The sequence below is a fragment of the Impatiens glandulifera genome, chromosome 3 (genome assembly GCF_907164915.1).
Source record: "Impatiens glandulifera chromosome 3, dImpGla2.1, whole genome shotgun sequence".
Classification (NCBI taxonomy): domain Eukaryota; kingdom Viridiplantae; phylum Streptophyta; class Magnoliopsida; order Ericales; family Balsaminaceae; genus Impatiens; species Impatiens glandulifera.
This window is the reverse complement of record NC_061864.1, coordinates 922688-939747: the sequence shown is the minus strand read 5'-3', so window position 1 is coordinate 939747 and position 17060 is coordinate 922688. Positions and strand designations below refer to the sequence as shown.

The 17060-nt window shown below is 30.8% G+C and overlaps 1 pseudogene; it reads left to right on the top strand.

The window, feature by feature from the left end:
- The first annotated feature begins 13167 nt into the window (after positions 1-13167).
- LOC124930956 lies at positions 13168-14799 on the top strand (annotated as a pseudogene).
- The last annotated feature ends 2261 nt before the right edge of the window (positions 14800-17060 follow it).

The following is a 17060-nucleotide window of genomic DNA, read 5'->3' as shown; positions in this document are numbered from 1 at the left end:
CGTAACCCTATTTTCTATCTTGTTTTTCAAATTCAAAACCTCTATGACTTTTTGAATGGTTTGATTGTCCCTAATCATCTCCCGTTCAGATCTGTCCACAACAATTCTAAATCGAAGATTTCTTTTTTTTTTTAAAGATTTTTATAGATGGAACTAGCTAGGAAAAAAATATACTATAAAATTTTAAATTTTGGAACAAACATTATTCTAACAATTTTTTTAAGGAATTAAAATAGAATTAGCATGACACCTCACAATCATGGTTCCCCGCTTAAACTCAAAGCGCTTTCAGATGAAATTGAGCCCGTAACCTTTTAGTCTCTTAAGCCGACACTTATCATTGGGCTACCTAAAAATAGGACAACGACGCAGAACTTATCGTCTGACAATTTTGAACCCAAGAACTTAAGGTTAATATCCACCTCTTAATACCGTTAGACTAAAAGAGAGGATTTTAACAAAAATATTTAACTCTACTGGACGATATTATTTGTGTTAATCATCATACAAAAATATTATATTTATTTAATATAACATAAAATATACATATGGTGAAAAATATTACGTATATAATTATACTGTAATATCATTTATAATACACGACTTAAAAGTATTATTTTTGAAAAGATTCTTGATTTTGTTTGTCTATTTTTATTAATATGTAACTAAGGATTTGAAATATTTATGTGGTAAATTGATGATTGATGAATGGTGATTTATGTTTTTTTAATATAAGAAATTAATATATAAATATATTTAAATCCGAGCCGAACTCGAGCCAATGGTTATATGATTGAGCCGATTTCGAGCTTAATAATGAAAACTCGATCGAGCCGAGCCAATAAAAAATGAGTTAAACTGAACTCAAGCTAGGGCTAGTTCGAGCTCGGCTCGTTTAAACCCCTAGTTGTAAGTAGTTCATATATATATATATATATATTATTTTAATAATATATATATATATATATATATATTATTTCTATTTGTAGAGATTCATCGGTCAAAGATATATTTGAAATTCGGTTTAGTGATTTTGCTAATCATATCAAATATAGAAGAAGATTGAACAATGAGGAAAGCATGTCCAATGATAGACTTTTGTTAATGGTTAGAAATAAGGGGTTAAACCCGTCTTCTCGGGATTCTATACGGTGACGTGATCTGAATAACTTTTATGTGGTACATTATTAAATTTTATTCAATAAGGTTAACCCGATTGATCTTTGTTGGAAAATTTATGAGAGTCTAATGTCACGGCCCATTGGTATGGGGTGCACATGTCAAGCCTACAAGGTGCATTTTCTAGAATATTCCGGATTTTTATGGTCACTTATGGAACTCTCTAGAATCCTCTAGGAGTTTCTGGATTTTTGTTGGTCATGGAACTCTCTAGATTTATCTAAGAGTTCCCCTTTTATGAGTGAGGTCATGGAACTCTCTAGATTTATCTAGGAGTTCCTCTTTTGTAAGTAAGGTCATGGAACTTTCTAGAATTCTCTAGGAAGTTCCTTTTGTATGTAAGGTAGGAGAACTCTCTAAAATTCTCTAGGAGTTCTCTTGTATAGGTGCTAGTAGAATTCTCTAGAAATATCTAGGAATTCTTGGGTCTAGGTTAGGTAATAGAAGTGTCTAGAAAACACTAGGTCTAGGAGGATCTAGAATGATCCATACACTTGTATATAAACAAGTCTTGGCCATAAACCAAGACACTCAACACACACAACCAATGTTCAAAGCACTCAACACTTGTAATACCTCACTCTTGTAAGCAATAAATAAGATATTCTCCAAGCTCTTTCTCTCTCAAATTGTTCCATATTTTTGCATCATTTAAGAGGCTGACTAGCTAGGATTGTAGCAATCTAGCCTTGTGTCGCGCGGGACGAGAGAATATTCGGTGATCGAGTTTCTGCCCGTGACAAGTGGTATCAGAGCAAAAGTGGTATCGCATCCACGTTTGTGCTTCCGCATTGAAAGAAGAGATGAATTCAAGTTCCAAAGTCACGAAGGTTTCGACCGGCGAACAGAAGGACAAGAGGTCCAAGAGGGACAAGTACGTCGAGAGGAGTGTCGACATGGAAGCGCGGGTGACCCGGCTTAAGGAAGGCATATCCGAGCACCAAGAGACTCTCGAAGTGTTTAGCGCGGTGTCCGAGAGGGTGACAGCGTTGGATGAGGCTGGTGAAAAGTTGGAGAACGAGGTGATGGGGATCATTAACAATATGAACCGGAGCATTCGTGACGAAGTGCTGGGATCAGTTCGAGGGGAGGTTAATGATATCCGCCATGAAGTGCTCGAGACAATCCGGGGAGAAATCCATGCGATGGTCGAGGCCCTCCGAAGGGATATCTTGGGGAGGCTAGAATCGATGGAAAGGCGGATTGGGAGGAATGGAGGGGAACATAGAGGTGCGGCACCTCAACGGATGGATGTTCCTAAGCCAACTCCATTCAAAGGCTCGAGGAGTGCAAGGGAAGTGGAGGACTTCCTTTGGAACATGGAAAGGTACTTTCGGGCATCAAGCATACTAGATGATCGTGACAAGTTGGAGACGACACCTTTCTTCCTGCAAGATATGGCACTACTGTGGTGGAGGAGGCGGGAAGTAGATATTGAACGAGGTACGTTGCGAATGGAGACGTGGGAGGACTTCAAGACCGAGTTCAAGCGTCAATTCTTCCCAGAGAACGCCGAGTTCGAGGCTAGGAAAAGGTTGAATCAACTTGTGCACAATAGGAGCATCAAGGAGTATGTGAAAGAGTTCCAGGAGTTGATGCTCGAGTTACCGAGTCTAACGGAACAGGAGGCCCTGTTCGCGTTTGTGAATGGCCTTAAGACTTGGGCGCAGTTGGAGCTGCAAAGGGCAAGGTGCGGGACGTCTCCGAGGCAATCGCAGTTGCAGAAAGACTGTTAGAGCTCAAAGTGTCTGTGGATAGGCCGAAGATCCTCAGGGACGAGGAGGAAAATCGTGGGGGAGACCGCCCACGTGACCAGGAGAAAGGTGGGGGAGACCGCCCACCTAGAAAGGGGCATGCACATAACAACTCTGTGGGAAAACCGACGACTCGGGTAAGCCAAGAGTGTGTCAGATTTGTGGTGCTCATAATCACATAAAGTTTATGTGCCCATTCAAAGGGGAAAAAGTTGCAGCAGTGAAAGGACACGAGTCTTCCGAGGAAGAGGAAGGGACTCGGGTGGGTTCCTTGAGACTGCTCAACGCTGCGAAGACTAGTGTTGCGAAGCCGGTCAAGGAAACAAGGAGTGGCTCTTTGTTCGTGGAAGCTTGGATCGGGGGAAGACGCATTAAGGCACTAGTGGATACAGGGGCTACACACAACTTCATGCGAGAAGGAGTAGCCAAGGCGTTGGGTCTGCGGATCCGCCCAACAAGAGGGACGGTGAAGTCCTTCGATGTAGCCAAGCCGGTGGCCGGGGAGGCTAGGAAAGTGCACACCAAGATCGGAGACTGGTATGGGACAGTCTCGTTTACCTTGGTCCCAATGGAAGACTACGCCGTAGTATTGGGACTACAATGGTGCGATCAGGTACGCACTTGCATAATGCCTTATTCCGATTCCTTAATCATTTTGGATCACGGGAAGTCTATCGTGATTCCAACAAAGAGAGAATCCGAGGGAATACGCATATTCTCGGCAATGCGATTCAGTCGAGGTCGCAAATGTGGTAAAGGGGCTTTTACCACTTTTGCAAGGGTGGATGATGGGGACGGTTCCAAGGGGAAAGGACAAGTACCCAAGGAAGTTCAAAGGATGTGCAAGGTCTTCGAGCGGCTCAAGACTAAAGGCACGAAACCATCAGATCCACAAGGTTTGGCCACAAACAACGTGGGCCAAAGTCAATCCGCCTTCACTCGCGTCAAGTCCATGGGAAAGGATGTAGGGCGTGCAGTCAGGAAAGGGGACGGTGAAAGGGGGAAGTTACCCCCGCAACAATTGAAGTCTCTGCGGTCTGTGTTCAAGGGGCTTGTGCGCAGATTCGAGGGACCATTTTCGATAGAGAGACGTGTGGGAAACGTCTCATATCGGTTGGAGTTGGCGGCCATAGGTGCACCCGATGCCGTGACGTGCAAGGGGGAGGAAGAGCACTCAGGGGACGCCAATAAGAAGATCACTATGCATCGTTCTTAGGTCGTGCCGAGGTCGGCCACGACTTAGGTGGGTGAGAATGTCACGGCCCATTGGTATGGGGTGCACATGTCAAGCCTACAAGGTGCATTTTCTAGAATATTCCGGATTTTTATGGTCACTTATGGAACTCTCTAGAATCCTCTTGGAGTTCCTGGATTTTTGTTGGTCATGGAACTCTCTAGATTTATCTAGGAGTTCCCCTTTTATGAGTGAGGTCATGGAACTCTCTAGATTTATCTAGGAGTTCCTCTTTTGTAAGTAAGGTCATGGAACTTTCTAGAATTCTCTAGGAAGTTCCTTTTGTATGTAAGGTAGGAGAACTCTCTAGAATTCTCTAGGAGTTCTCATGTATAGGTGCTAGTAGAATTCTCTAGAAATATCTAGGAATTCTTGGGTCTAGGTTAGGTAATAGAAGTGTCTAGAAAACACTAGGTCTAGGAGGATCTAGAATGATCCATACACTTGTATATAAACAAGTCTTGGCCATAAACCAAGACACTCAACACACAACCAATGTTCAAAACACTCAACACTTGTAATACCTCACTCTTGTAAGCAATAAACAAGATATTCTCCAAGCTCTTTCTCTCTCAAATTGTTCCATATTCTTGCATCATTTAAGAGACTAACTAACTAGGATTGTAGCAATCTAGCCTAGTGTCGCGCGGGACGAGAGAATATTCGGTGATCGAGTTTCTGCCCGTGACACTAAGATGCCTACTAAGATCTCTTTTTTTGGTTAAAGTGTTATTCACGGCGGAATTCTCATTAACGATATATGTATGAAAAAAGATATGATTATTGTGAGTCGTTGTCGTATGTGTTATAAAGAGGTTAAGACAGCTTCTCATTTACTTTTACATTGTCATGTTGCTGCAAGTATATGGAGTCTTTTGTGAAATTTAATGAAAATATAATGTGTTATGCCGGAAACTGTTAGTGACTATTGAGAGACATGGATTGAGGCGACTAAAAATGCGAGACTTAGAAAATGAGTTTCTATCCTTGTAAATTTCGGGTGGATTATCTGGTTGGAAAAAAATAAGAGAATTTTTAACAACGAAAGTATGACATTAAGGATTATTTACAATGTCATTATTATTGCTCTTCTCGAAGATCTTCGAGTCAATTAATTTATTCTAATGTAATCAATTTGTACATAACTTTTTTTATGTCACGTTTTTTTTAAGAAAAACTAAATATATTATTTCAAAATATATATATTCTTACATAAATAAAAGATGATAACACAATGTGTGGTTGATCGTATATAAAACTAATATGAGGCATATTTTTCTTCATACAAATACATATTTGTGGTTTTATTTTTATTTTTAAATAAATTATTTATCAATTAAATCGTTAATAACCAAAAATTATTTATACTTTATTTTTATAATATATATATATATATATATTTTAATTTGAAATAATTTATTTCCTTCAAAGAATCATTTGATAATTCTGATTTAATTGTTTTTAAAAAATTGTAGATCAATCAAGCATACATAAATGCATTTTCATTCAAATAGCTGGTTGGGGTTATTAAATTAGAATATTGCTGACTCAATTAAAGTATATTTGAAAAAAAAAAACTATCACGTTCTAGTTTTGAAAAACTTAAAATGTAGGGTCGACACTAAAGTGAGGTGTCAATTTCAATTCAATAAAAAAATCTGACAAGATAGAATCGTAATTATCCACATATATTTACTTTTGTTTCATCCACCTATATGTTTCTAATATTATAAATTATGATTAAAATAAATTATATAAACTATTTAAAATATATATATAAATAAATAAATAAATATATATATATATTAGTTAATTTAAAATATTTTTTTTTATTCATGACATTATCCATTACAATAATAAATATATAAAAATATAGTCTGGTTAATTATTTGCTTTTATGTTTGAATATATTATTACATGAGAAATGATTATGGAGAAAATTTTAAAGAATAACGTGACATTTGAAAAAATAATTAACTTTTTTCTTTTTCACCCTTTATCATTTTTCCAACGTGATATGATTATATATCATTCTCTTCCTCAAATTCCCTCCACTGTCACTCCTCTTATTATATATATATATATATATTATAAATATTTATTATATTTTATAGATTTATTTATAAATATAAGAATAATTGAATAATTCATACATGATATTTGATATACATAGTTTTTATTTTGGTAATTAATATTATTTAAAATATAAATATTTTTTTTAAAATAAATATTATTAAATTAAAAATATGAAATAAAATAAAATAAAATAAGAAAACATCTAGTTAAAATAATTTTAAAAGTTCGATGACACGAGACTCAGTATATTCAAGTTACCTACAGAAATTTTCAACACTTTTGAGATATTTTATGATTATTCGGTGCATTCTCCGGTCTTCGAGTTAATCTTAATATGTCAGATTTTTTTTCTCATATTCTGTTTCGGATAAAAGATGAGTAAGGTTGACAAATGTGATGGAGTTTAGAATCAATGGTATTTCGTCAACCTATCTTGGTATTTCATTGGGTGCTAAATTACGTTTCAAGTTATCTTGAGACCCAATTATCATTGAAATGAAATATAAGTTATCTAGAAGGAAAAGGGAAATAATAGCGTGTTTCTTTCTTTAGAAAAATAATATCTAAAGATGTTGTAAAGCCAATCTTTTTTGGCCCCTTTGATGACTTTTTTTTAGCATCGGAGTGTGCTTTATTTTTTTTATCACTTAAACTTGATTTGATATTGCGTTTTGTTCAGTCCATCGTCCTATTTAGCTGAATCGGTTTTTTCGTTTCGTATTTTTATAGTCCAAATAATACTCTCAATCATTAGTGAGTCGTTTACAGCTCATACCCTGCAATTGTGCTAATTATCCTTTCTCGAGTCCGTGTCCGTCCCTTTCTTAAAAAACAAAGGAGACGAAATAATCTGAACTAGAAATATTTTCATTTTTTTCAATAAAAAGTTATTCGATTTGATATTTAATATGGATGACCTATTACAGGTATTCTCTCACGATTTGCATGAATTTCTCACTATTTTGGTCATATATGTATAGATGGTCAATTTTCACTATGCATGACCTTTTCCGACGTTATTTACCAACCGTCGACTAATGATTGTTTTAACTGCCGCTCGGAATCATTGGTAAAGATTCTTCCAACAATGTTTCATTGGTTTATTTAGTTTGCTCTACTTTAACAGTTATCGTTCAAGAATTCAAATGAGTTTGTCTTTGAATTTTTTTTCAACAAATCGTATGATCGTTGATTCTTTTCTAATAGGAGTTATTTTTGTAAATTATTTATGCAATTTAATATCTTGAGAATCAATTATTAATTTTGATTTTATAGACATTATCTTGTATTATTCACCTATGTAACTTCTATTTGAATTTATTGTCTGAATTAATTCGATATCTAAACAAACTTGATATTATTTACAAATTAATGTTCTATAAATACCTTCTTATCTTATTTGATTTTAATGATGATTAATTTCTTATATAAAAAAAGATAGTATTTATACGTATATATTTTATAAAATAATATTGGTTATAAGATTAATAATTATAACTTTTAAAAATGTATACTATTCTTTTTTTTTAACAATTTGAACTTTAGAAATGTTTGATTTATAAGTTGTGAAGTACCCAAGTGATATTATCTAGCTCTCACACTAAAATCATTAATACAAGCAAATGTTTGGTTGATGCGATTGTTATGGAAATATCAAAACAAATCTAAAAGTTAACAAATTTTGAAGCAAAATCATTAACATTTTTCTTAAAAAATTCACCTATTATTTCAAATTTTAAGAGTTCACTCAATCATCTTTTAAGTAAGAATTTGTCTTGTTAAATTGTTATCTTCTTAACTGTTTCAAGTGTTATGGATTTAATTTGTTAATAGAGAGTAAAATAATAGAAGTCAGCAGCGTATTTATGTTAGGGCTGAATTCAAGCTTTAAAAAAAATCAACACAACTTTCACTGTTTTATCTATAATATCTCTTTTATTTACCATGCAAATAAATTTTTTAAAGTCAACTCAAATCTAATTTCTAGATCTAACACAAGTACAAGTAATTAATGAACAACTTCTAGTACAGTCGGATGGATAATGTAATTCGAATTGTCGGCAAGTAGGGACGGATCTATGTAGGGGCTCGGGTGGGCTGAAGACCACTCCGAAAATTTTATTTTATTTTTATTTACGGTTCAAATTTGATAATACCCTCTAATTTCTTAAAAATTTTCAATATAATTCATTTTTTATTTTATCTAATTATTAAAAATAATGGTAAAACTTACCTTTATACACTTATTTTATTAAAAAAAAAAAAAAATAAATTTAAACTCACCTCAATCTTAAATCCTGGGTCCGTCCCTGTCGGCAAGTGGTGGCAGATGACAAAAGTGGAAGAGACGGCAAAAGTTTTGACGAAATGTAGAGAGAATATGTGGTTTTCGATGGTGGTCGAAAGTCCAGGGGAGATTAAGTGGTTTTCGGTAAATGGTAATTCATCATGACAATAGCATGAGCCATGAGGCTGTTGGTTGAAGACAGTACCGATCCAGGCAAAGACTAGTAATTGGTATGGATATTCATTGTGGTGGTAAGTAAATCAGGAAATGTAATGATGATCGTTGTAATTTCTGATATTTCTTTTAATTATTTTAGAAACTTAATTAATACGTGATGAAAATTGAAGATGGAACTTTGGATATTTTAAGTATTTTTTTTCAATTGAACTATATTATCTTAAATAATCTGTTCGAATATTTATTTTTAAAAATGAATAATTTTTTTAATATTTTTTCCTAAATCATGTTTAAAATGTTGTTAACATAAATTGAAAGTTAATTCAAACAAAGTATTTTATTTGTTATATTATCGAATTATAATTAGATTATCACTACACTTTTTAAGAAACCCACCAATGTATCACAAGGTAAAAATCGACTTTAGACTAAAATATCTCAGATTCAATTCATCTAAAAGTGTTTTGAGTTTAAGCGAGACATGCCAATGGAGTATCATTCTAATTCACATTAAAAAATACACTTTTTAAAAACAAGTGGCGTGGATGCAACCACATCCTAAAGTTGGACCTTGTTCGAATTGAGTTATTGTCGTGACGATTTCTTCATAAAAATAGAGAGGAAAAAATGTTGATTTGTGATGATATTGAGAAGATGAAGATATTTTTTTTTTAATAAATATATAAATTAAATAAAAAATAATAATTTAAAATAAAAGATATTTTTGTATTTTGGTTAATGAATGGACTGATTCGATGAATAAGATATAATTAAATGATGTTTGATTTTTTGGGTTATTTGAATAATAACCAAAAACCAACCAGGCATTGATGATGTTCGAATTTCAGTTTATTTGAATATAAACTTGTTTGGTAATATATTATTAGAAAGTGAATTTAAAAATAAAAAAAATCTTAAAATGTATTTATTCTCCTAGATTTCTTTGTTATCTTTCTTGTGTAGGATTTTTTGTTAAAGGGTATTAATTCAATAATTCTCCTTGTTGGTATACTTCTTAGAATGAGGTTAACATTGCTACACCTCTCCCATGAAGCCTCAAAAATCACCAAAAATACCACATAATCCTTATATAAAATTATTCAAATGATAATTCTTATATATAATTAGATTAAGTTTTCTATTTATCTCTTTACAAATATAATCAACCTTTTTTTCTATCATATTACATGAAATTTTGAATGTGAAGAGATTAATTTCTAACATCATCTTAAAAAAATGTAATAAAATCTAAAAAAAATTAAAAAATAGAAAATAGAGGGATAATAAAAAATATATATCTTATTAGATATATATATATATGAACTTAAAAAAATATTATTAGTTATTTTAATTAGTATTAATTTAATATTTAATGTATTTTTTTTGAGTTAAATGAGAACTAGTATAACACCTCACCGTCATTGTGCCAGCTTAAACTCAAAACGCTTCTAAATGGAATCGAAACCGTGACATTTTGTTTTCTTAAGCCGACTATTACCACTCAGTTACTTGGTGTGGTTTAATAAATTATTTATATAATTCAATATATATTCACTATAAGTTTAAACGGAAAAAAGTGAAAGTTAATACCAATTATATTTTTAATTCAAAATGTGTTTAATCATAATTTATTAGTTAAATTATTATATCTAACTTATTATGTAAATGAAATCAAATTATAATTAATCTAACTTGTTATTTGAATAACATATTTGTTATTTAAATAATCCATCATTCTCTCATAAATATATGCAATTAAAATATTCTATATTTAATTTTTTCTATTAAATATTAATAATTTTAAAATATTTTTCACTAATATATTTAATTTTTTGAACAAGCAGTTTGGGAATGCAGCATATATCCTATCTAGGAATGTTGATCGGTAGAGAGTTACATAAATCATTTAAGAATATGAAGATAAGGGCTTGTTTGATTGAGTTTATTTGAATAAACTTATCATATATTTTTTTTAAATAAATTTTATATATATATATATATATATATATATAATAGAAAAATATTTTTAATAAAATAAAATAAAATATATTTTAATGGATAAATTAATTCATCCATTAAAATATATATTATTTTATTTTATTTTATTAAAAAATAATTTTCTATTATATATAGACACTTTTAAGTCATTTTATTCGGCCTTAACGAATATATATATAATTATATAATTTTCTATTATATATTATTTTGTAGGTAACTTAACGAATGAAATGATGTTGAGAATTTTTTTTAAAATTTTTTTTTATTGAAAATGGCAAAATAAATAAAATGTATATTTTATTTCACTTGATTGTTTTAACTTCTTGATTATGGATGTTTTGGGGGTAATCACTTAGATTGACAAAAATTATAAGGTAAGCTATTATATTATCAATTACAGTTTTATTTGCAGTTGATTTTAAGTGATTAAAATCTCTCAATAAAATAGTTTAAGGGTTAAAATTGAGGTCAAATGTCATGAAAACAAAAATTATAAAATATCATGATAAATTCCCTACATTTAAGCAAATAATAATTATAAAAGATAAAAAAATAATAAGAATTAAAGCGTTTAGAATCAGTAACTCTATTGATTTGTATGAATACATTTTTGTTAGTATGATTTTTTATTTTATTTTACAAAATGTATAAAAAGTATGTCATTTTAACGTGTTTTTTAATTAATTGTCATAAATATAAACATAATTATATTTACAAATATTTTGAACATATTTTTTGAATGAAGTACTCTTGAAATCAAAGCGATTTCTATTATCCAACATAGTTTAGATGACTAAAAAATGGTTAATTAAATGTGTGCCAGATTTTAAAATATTTAAAAAAATGATAAATTTAATATCTTTCTACAGATTTAGAAACAACAAAATTTTATGTTGGTTTACTAATTTTAACATGTTTATATTTTTAAATTAAATATTTTTTTTTCAAGTAATATGTATTTCGAAATCACCAAACTAGTTTGGGATGCCTTAAGTAATGAGTGAGAATAATTAAAAAAATTCAAAAGGAAAGAATTGTCTCCATATCTTTATATAAATTAATTATAAAAAATATATTTATTAAAATTTAGGATAAAACTATTATAATTCTTCTAATATAAAATAATTCAATGTTGGTATACGGTAAAATTCAAAAAGTTTCAAATAATTAAGTTACTATAATTACATAATAAAAGTGCACAATTAAGTTGATATTAGTAGTAAGAATATAATTCAAAATATTGTTTTTTATATTTTTTTATTTTATATAAAAAATCTACCAATATAAATATTTTTTAAGAATTAGTGACAAGATAAATATTAATACAAAATATAAGATAGTTCAACAAAATTATTTATAAAACAAATTAATTAAATTATGAAAAATCATTAAATTATTTAAATTTTATTTATATTATTAAACTACTTTTTAATTAATATAAATATTTTACTTTTATTAAAATAACCCAAAATGTCAAAAAAAATATACTTCACACTTTTTTAAACAAAAATTGCAATATTTGTTATGTTGGTAATTCAAAATAACATAATTTTTAATAACATTATTAACATACTCCAAATCCTTTTATTTTAGATTATTATTAATTAAATAAAAACTAATAAAAAAATCACTTCTCTCACACTTTTGCTCTCTAAGAAAATTTATTCACTAAAAATAATAATAATTAAATACTTCAACTAACAATAACTCAAGTAACAATAATTGAAATCCTTATTATAATTTTTTTTTATAATATATATTTATCATTTAACTTAATTATTTTATTATAAATTTGTATATATATATATATATATATATTATTTATAACTTTTAAATTTAAAAATAATTTCAAATTAAATGGTAAATTTTCAAATGATGATATATAAATGAAAAAATGTTTTATTATAGTTAGTCGTTATTGCATGTGTCAAGAAAATGTTGTATCAGCAACACTTACTTTTATATTTTCTAATATGACTAGTATATATTTTAAAGTCTATTATAGAGTATTATTGAAATTTATTAGGTAATACCTGAGTCTTTACATAATTGCTGAAAAATTAGGATTGATCCGGATGATACGACAGAATTACGTATATATTATGATTACTATCTCAATTATCCTTTGATGGAAAATCTGTTTAGAGAGAAATCGTCGAATAGTTGTCCGAACGATGCGTATCATTCATAATATTGTTATTATAACACTTTCTGAGATTTTTTTTGAAAAGTAAATATAGTCTGTCGGGTACTTAATCGTTATTCTCGAAGATTTACGAGTTCGATAACTGATTAAGTATTATTTTTTCTTAGTCTGTGAATTTGTTTCTATTAGTACTCATTGAACCTTTGTACTTTTTACACAATCATAACTGTATTTCTATCATTCCACCCTACTCAATCTCTCTAGATCTCACTATATATATCAATATCCACATACAAGAATCTGCCAAAAGAGGGTGATGCCGGATTTCAAAAAGAACGTAAAATTAGGTACCATTATGTAATGAGTAACCTGTTGAGTCTTTTCCTAGCCACACTCTTTGTTATCGTGGCCATGCATCTTACCCAAATGGGATCATATGACGACATTTCTCTATGGCTACAATCCAATATTCTCGCCGTCAGCTTTGTCATTATCGCGTCAGGGGTTGTGTGCGGTTCCACCGTTTACCTCATGACTCGGCCCAGATCTGTTTACTTGCTCGACTATTCCTGTTATAAGCCACCGGTTCACCTCAAGGCTACGCATGACACGTTCATTGAGATTTCGAGGTTGACCGGCGACTTCGACTCCTCCTCCTTAGAGTTTCTGAAGAAGATTCTACAAAGGTCCGGTCTTGGCCAAGAGACCTACCTGCCCGAGGCGGTCTTCTCCCTGCCTTCCCCGCCTTCCATGGCCACCGCACGAAAAGAAGCCGAACAGGTTAATTATAATTTATAATAAGCTAGCTAGGTTGTTATTAATAATGTGAAATATATACCAATTAATATATATATTGTTAATTTGCAAACTGCCTGCAGGTTATGTTCGGTTCCCTGGATAACCTCTTTGCGTCAACGGGCGTCAGGGCAAAGGATATCGGAGTCCTTGTCGTGAATTGTAGTTTATTCAACCCAACCCCGTCTCTAACCTCCATGATCATCAACAAATATAAACTCCGAAGCAACATCCTAAGTTTCAATTTGGGCGGCATGGGGTGCAGCGCAGGCGTCATCGCCATTGACCTGGCAAAGGACATGCTCCAACTCCATCGCAACACTTACGCACTCGTTATCAACACCGAGAACCTTGCCCTTAACCCTTATTTCGGCGACAACAAATCCATGCTCATAACTAATTGCCTTTTCCGTGTCGGTTCCGCCGCCGCCCTTTTATCCAACAAACCCGCCGATCGCCGACGCGCAAAGTACAAGCTGATTCACGTCGTCAGGACCCATTGCGGTGCCGACGATCAGGCTTTCAATAGCGTTTACCAGATGCCAGACGAAAAGGGTATAACTGGAATCTCACTCTCGAAAGATCTCATGGTCATCGCGGGGAAAGCGCTTAAAATGAACATCACAACTCTGGGTCCACTTGTTCTTCCCTTCAGCGAACAAGTTCTCTTCTTTGTCAGTGTTATTGCTGGTAGGCTATTTAAAACCCGGTTCAGCAGGCCCTATACTCCTGATTTCAAACTCGCCTTCGAGCATTTCTGTATACATGCCGGAGGAAGGGCGGTTATTGACGAGCTCGAGAAGAGCCTTCAGCTGTCACCGGCTCATGTGGAAGCTTCTAGAATGACTCTTCACCGTTTCGGAAACACGTCTTCAAGCTCAATTTGGTCAGTTTTATTATATTAATAATATATAGTGTGTGATTTATTTATTTATTTATTTTTGTAATATATGAACAAACAGGTATGAATTGGCTTATACGGAAGCGAAACAACAGATGAGGAAAGGAAACCGTGTATGGCAAATTGCCTTCGGGAGTGGATTCAAATGTAACAGCGCAGTTTGGAAAGCAATAAAAAATGTTAAGCCGTCCAATCACAATCCTTGGGCAGATTGTATTTCTAATTATCCCGTAGAAATTCTCAATTAATAATTTATTAATTTCATGCATTACAAATAATTAATAATATATGGTAATATTGTATAATTAACCTATGTGTTTAACTATGTGCATGTTGAAGTTTAAATTATTCGTGATATTGAATTTCATTATGCCACTAATTATTTAATGGAAATGCATGATATATATATTGTAATATTTGTTTGCGTAATTAATTTGAAGTGGGTCATTAAAATGGATGAGTTGATCAAATTAAAAATATAAAAGGATATGAGGGTCCTAGCTAGCACTATAATAAATTCGGGGAGGAATAAGTTGTCTTATACATAGACAGGGTCCCCTTCCTATATAACCTATAACAAAAAGTCTTGAAAAGATTAGTTTTATAAGAATAGGGCGGCCGGGGAACAGTGTCTGAGACGAATCCCTCACAAGTAAAATCACATTTTGAATATAATTCAGTTTGAAGTTGGAATATTTTTGACAGGTTTAGTCATTATCATGTATGGGCTTTGATGTTGATAGTTGATTATCAGTGTTTGATGTTTGTTATCAACTGTTTTAATGGGTTTCTCTTTGGCTTTTTTTTTTAAATCCAATAAAAATCAGTTTTTCAATCAATAATTTCTCAATAATCACACCACTCATCTCATTAACTAAAATACTAAAATTTCCTTAATTTTAAATTATTAATTTTTATTTTATTCATATATATCAATACCCTTTAAATCTTTATACCAAAAATAATCATCATCTCCTCAAAATCATCACCAATTATTATTTTTTTCTCCCTCTAGATTTTTAAAAAACTTCAATCTGAACCAGGCCTAAGTTATTTGAATTTTTTAATTAATTGAATTAATATAATATTTTTTTATAATTATAAACATATTTTAATATTTTGATTGATTTATTGATTGAAAAGATAATAAATTTTGGATAAAAAAAATCAAAAATATTCTACATGAAATGAGCTCTTGTATTTGGGATTTAGGAACAACTACGCTTTGTTTGATCTTTGATTATTAAAATATTTTAATTATATTAATTATCTAATTAATTATTTTATCAATTTAAATATTAAAATTATTTTCTATTTAAATATTATATTTTATATTAAATCAAAGTTAATATTAATAGTTTTAGGGTTAATTTAGTCATAATAATTTTAAAAAAGGTTTTCTCTATATGATCAAACATGAAGTTTTGAGGAAAAACTTAAATAAAAACAAAAAAAACTCAGATTCTCAAAGTAAGGTATAGTTGTTTGGCTAAAAACACTAAATTATAACATAATTTACAGATGTTGGCTAAAAACACTAAAAAAATAATTTAAAAATGTTTTACTAGATATAGTTTATTTTTTATTTCAATATTTAGATATATTCTATAAATATTATTTTAATAATTCAATCATTATTTGGGAGTCAAATATTCCATAAAATATCTCGTTCTTTGGATGAAGCGCCGTTTACAATGAAAATTTTTATGCAAGATACGTGCATGAAAAAAATGTTGTATTATGGTTACTTGTAATCGTATGTGTCGCGATAATGTTTAATCGACAACTCATTTATTTTTGCATTGTCGATGAGTAACTAATATATATAGATTTTGTGGAGTATTAGTGGGATTCATTGGGTGATACTTGAATTTTAGGTAGTTGTTAGGAAGTTTGAATTGATGCAACTTATATGATAGACTTACATATTTAGGTTATCATCCAATTATTTTTTGATGGACTATATATCTGGTTGGGAAAAATCATCGAACTTTCAATGATCGTAGTCGGTCGATACATATTATTAATAATGTTATTATTACGATGTTGTCTGAGATTTGTTCCCAAAAGTCTATTGAGTCCGTCGGATAGTTAATTGTTTTTCTAAACGATTTATGTTTTCGACAACTTATTGAGTAACTTTTTGTTTTGTTTTTTATTTACCTGCAATGATTTGTTGTTGTCTTTAAAAGATTTTTATCATTCTTACTTTGATCTTTTTAAATATATATTTAAAATGATTTATTATTCTTATAAATATAAATACAAATAAATATTGCATAAAATTTGATAAAAACAAGGTCATATATATATTTATATATTCAATCATAAAACAAAATTAATTAATATATCTTATATAAATATTTAAGGCTCAAACCCACATGTGGTTGAAGAGTAAATGATAAGAGTAATAAATAGTTGAGCTACAACGTCTTATTCAAATTAATTGTGTATAGACAACAAGTTTGGGTCAGCTATATCACGTAACTGTTTCTCTCGTGTCCTACTTCTCA